Here is a 4,492-nt window from a genome sequence, read left to right on the forward strand (position 1 = left end):
GCTGAGCAGCAGCTGAAAAACACAAAGTGAGGAAGGTGCCAGTTTGGGCCGGTTAAAAATAAACAATGAACATTTGAGAAGTTTTGAAACACACTGGAATATTAAATAGTGTACTGGTTATAGGTCTGAGAAAAAACACACAAACAGTTCGGTTCCCCTTGCACAATTAAATTAAGAACTGTTCCTCTATGCGTAAATGGTCTAAATCAGGTCCTGAATGGAGCGAATGCGACCTCTAATGGAGTCACAGAGACACTGCAAGGTGATAGTGAGAATTCAGATTAATTACAAATTTTCTGTACAAAGTTCTAAGTTACGTCTTTAAATACAGGTTAACATGAATGCAACAAATATTCATGTTGGTAAAAGAAGGCATAAAATCATACATTTCAGTCACACATTCACCCAGTGAGCAAAAATTGGTTTAGGGTTCCCAGGCTGAAAAATGTTGACAGCCCCTAGACTATGTAATGTTACAGACAATGCAAAATGAGAGTTCATCTGTTAAATTGACTGGTGGATACATAACCTATAGGAGTATGCATGTATTTTAATGTCTTTGTGACCTGTTGCTTCATTATTTATGCTTTATTATTTTGTTGAATATCATTTCAAATGTTTGTGTATTTTTTGTCCAGGTTGACTTAAAAAATTGAGCTATGAAAAATTAGGCCAATATTGATATCTGATATGAATACTTCAGTTACATCAGTTTTTTACCAATATTTTTGTTTAATATTTTTTATTTGATTAACCGATTGTCAGAACAAGCCATTAATTATTCGACTAAAATAATCATTTACAACAGTCCTAATTAACACAATTACACAAATGACATAGAGCCCTGCGCCCTCTTCTGGACAACATCACAAACATCTGTTCCTCTCAACTACAATTTGAAGATTTTTGGTTTTAAACAATGAGGACTTGCCAGGCCAGAACAAATTTCAGGCAGGTTTTAATAAAAATACGTCCAAAGATAATGCTTAATTGTTGTTTTAAATTTACCAATGTCCAACATAAGTTGCGTTTTATTCTCGTAATGCTATCAATTCTCAATATATATTTTTGTATGGCAATATTTCTCCGTCGTACTTAGTTTTGTTTTATTTCAAGTGGACTTACAAGTAACTTTTCACCAATATATATGAGCTTGTTTTTTTTGTTTGTTTTTTTTAAAAAAGTCAATTCCTCAATGTTAATTTATCCACTTAAGATATAGAAAAGATGGCTTATAAGTGAAATAATCTGCCAGGGGATTTTTTCTTACATTTATGTATGGAATTTCAAAAATACTAATGAAGGAATTGATGCCAAATTTCTATTACCCTCATATTTAAATGTAAAAGCAAGAAGCTAAGCCTCTACTGATTAACACAAATTAGTCACTCATCTCAGCTTCTTTCCTCCCCTCGTGTTGCTTCGTCATCCACTGGATGATGTGGAAGTGGGTCTGTTTAATCTTTCATCAAGTCAAATGACCAGGAGTCACAGTTTCTTCTTTCTCGTTTTTGATTGGACGCTGTGACCAATGGCCGTGTCAACCGCCAATCATCTGCTTTTTCTTTCAGAGCTTTTTTTTCCCTATTATTATTAGACACGCCCTTCTAAATTACGTCACGTCCAGCTACTGCTGTACTCACTGGGCTTCAGAAGGGGGTCGCTCATTGCGGTAAAATAGTAAAGAAAACAACACCGCAGAGTGAGTTTGCTGCTAAGCTAACATCACTGCGTTCATAGAAATATCGGAGCCGTTTTGTTTCAAGGTAAGCGGTTCATCGTTTCCGTTAACTTCAGTATTTATGTGTTTAGGAGCCTTTTCAATTTGAACCTCTGGGCAGGGTTATGGCCTGGATGTGCCGTGTTACGCATGTCTAATATTGACAGGCTAGCTTAATATTTGATACGAGTCATAAATATGGTTATTAGCTAGAAATACAAACAAATCTAGTATGGAGACATTAAATAAACGCATTATAGCAATTTTCAGTCAAATTAGTGTTGCTAAGCAGCTAAACAGAACAATATCTTGTATCTTGGTTTCGTTTGTCTTAAATGTTTTATTAGTTGCTTAATTCTAGTGAGTGAGCAAATGGTGAAATGTGCTCACAAACTTGTGTGAAAAATATTTGTGGTGATTCCTCCTAATGAGCTCCAAAGGGGTGTCTTGAAATACAGCTTACCTTGTGCCCTCATGTCCCTGGAGACTGGGAAAAGAAAACATGGGCTGCTAAGCTACAGTAGCTGCTCTATTTCATGGAAATCTCTGGCTTTGTTGTTGTAAAAGGAAACTGCCTTAGCTTTTACCTGGGTACCGTGGACCTGGGTTTATCAGTTTCAGTGATGACAGTATCGGCTATATTTAACTGGAGCTGACTGGGCCTATTCCAGATGGCTTCAAAGATCCCCCAGATGAACTTTCCTCCCTGTGTGTATGTCTTTTTGTGATCTCATCACCAAGATCGTGTTGTGAAAACATGGTTCGAGCTAACCCACAGACATCTGCTGTTCAGAGTGGAAAGACATAAAACAGGTGACACCCATGCAAATGAAGGAGAGACCAGTCACGTAGATTAGATACGCAAATGTAAAGCAGTGCTTTTGAGTACTGAATGAATTTAAAAAAAAAAAAAATTAAACCAAATTTATTTATTTGTTTTATTTGACCTTTTTTTGTAACTAGGAAAGTCCCACTGAGATTAAAAAGTCCTTAACTTTTCTTGAGAGAGTGCTGGCCAAGAGGCAGCAAAGGTTATAAATCAATTGCAAATAGTTACACAATTAAAACAGCATGCAAATAACTATTAAAAATAGTCACAATTTAAAGAAGTCCTCTGTAGTGCTCTCAGTCTGGACTTAAATAGGCTCAATAAAATAAATTCAGTTAATTTCTGGTCCATTTGCAACATATTCTTGACTTGAACTATTTTTATGTAAGAAAAGACACAAAACAGTGGGCCAAAAGATAAACTTTAGTGTTGGCATAGATCCTCATTGGTGTAAGACATTAGGGCTTTCTTTTGAATGAAACTCCACCTCAGTGTTTACCCTGTAATCTAACACCAGAAGATTATCAGGTTTTTTTTCTTTTGTTGTTGTTTTCTGCACTCGACTTGTTGGCATAGTGAAAGCAGGAATGTACCGGTAAAAAGTTGAGGTTTTTCCAGCGTCACTTTGGTGCTGAAATGTTGAAACTAGACTTGTGCTTGTTATTAGGCTCAAGGTGCCCTTGTATGGAGTAACATAGCTGTTAAAAAGTTTGTGTGTGAATTTAATGTTCATATTCATATCAGTATTTAAAAAAAACCATCTTATTCTAAGACAATGTTTTTCAAGATCAGACTTTCACTGATTTCATTATTTTGCATCATTTAGTGTTTAAATCTGTCCATCGCTAATCGTTCTCGGTCATGTGCGTTTTGATTATGAAGCCGACAAGAAATCAATCTATGTATCCATGGAAAACCTTACTTATCATATATAATGCTACAATATGTATACTTATCTAGTCTTCTGTGTCGCAAACAAGCGAATGTGGCACTAGAGACGCGATCTAGGACACTGGTGGTAGAAGACGGACTTTGTTCCTTCCTGTAACAAGTTAAAATTATTTATTTAACCATCACTATTACTCTGGAGCTGGATAATTACAATAGAAATAAACCGTAAGGCAAAAATCTTGCGACCTCTGATCAGTAAGAGGGGCACTGTTGCTAGGGACGCCGCTGTCCCTACCAATGATGTGTTATACTTCTGTTTACAGAAATAACAGAATGCAGCGATTGGCAGCATTTAATAAAGCCGTGTAATTACTACAAGCAATTTTTTTTAAATTGAGGATTCTGGTATGTTTTAGCCAATGTAAGGTCATTAAGAGGTTAACTTTTTCTGCTATCCCACAGTTTGTTGTACACAATGCAGTGTAAATCGTCAATTCATTTAAACTGTGCAACCAGTGAAATCTAAATGGTTCTGCAAGCTTGACGTCGCTGAAGAAGTGCTCATCAGCTGGTTGCAAGAAGGCTCCTACAACTTTGCCTTGCAAATTTAGCCATTCAGAAGTATTTCAGACTATGAAAAACATAGTCGTAGTGTACAAATTAGTGCCAACCTTGTATTAAGGTAACTAAGCTAATCCAACTGACATGCTTATTGCACAGTCTCTACTAAAAACCCAATTGGTATTGTCTTTTTCTGTGTGTATTATTATGCAAAAATCACTGCAAATAGGTGTATTCTTCACAAACTACTGCAAAATTCAGGCGGTTTAGTGGAGAAAATGGACCCAGAGATTATCTGTCGAGAAGAACGAACGGGTAGTTGGCTTTATTTACTCTCACTGCTCACTTACTGTTTGGATTTGCAACAATTTTTCGGTGTTGAAGTTGTTCCTCCTGAAAGACGACTAAATTGTAACTATTTTTTGCGTCGGTGTTAGGGACAGCGCAGTAAGACATTTTCAGAAACAAAACTGTATTTTATGACACATTTA

The 4,492-nt window shown here is 36.2% G+C and overlaps 1 protein-coding gene across 2 annotated transcripts in view; it reads left to right on the forward strand.

Annotated features, from left to right (window-relative positions):
• Positions 1-1,601: 1,601 nt before the first annotated feature.
• The window catches only part of zgc:165573 (cysteine-rich and transmembrane domain-containing protein 1), a 19,430-nt gene continuing 16,539 nt past the window's right edge, over positions 1,602-4,492 (forward strand). The window contains exon 1 of one of the 2 annotated variants that reach the window (XM_015053220.1): positions 1,602-1,766. The gene's annotated coding sequence lies outside the window, so the exon portion shown is untranslated. The remainder of the gene's footprint in view (positions 1,767-4,492) is intronic. The other variant, XM_015053219.1, reaches the window with a different exon arrangement.

This window comes from Poecilia latipinna, unplaced genomic scaffold, assembly GCF_001443285.1.
Source record: "Poecilia latipinna isolate Pla-1442-1.1 unplaced genomic scaffold, P_latipinna-1.0 Scaffold1168, whole genome shotgun sequence".
NCBI classification, from domain to species: Eukaryota; Metazoa; Chordata; class Actinopteri; order Cyprinodontiformes; family Poeciliidae; genus Poecilia; species Poecilia latipinna.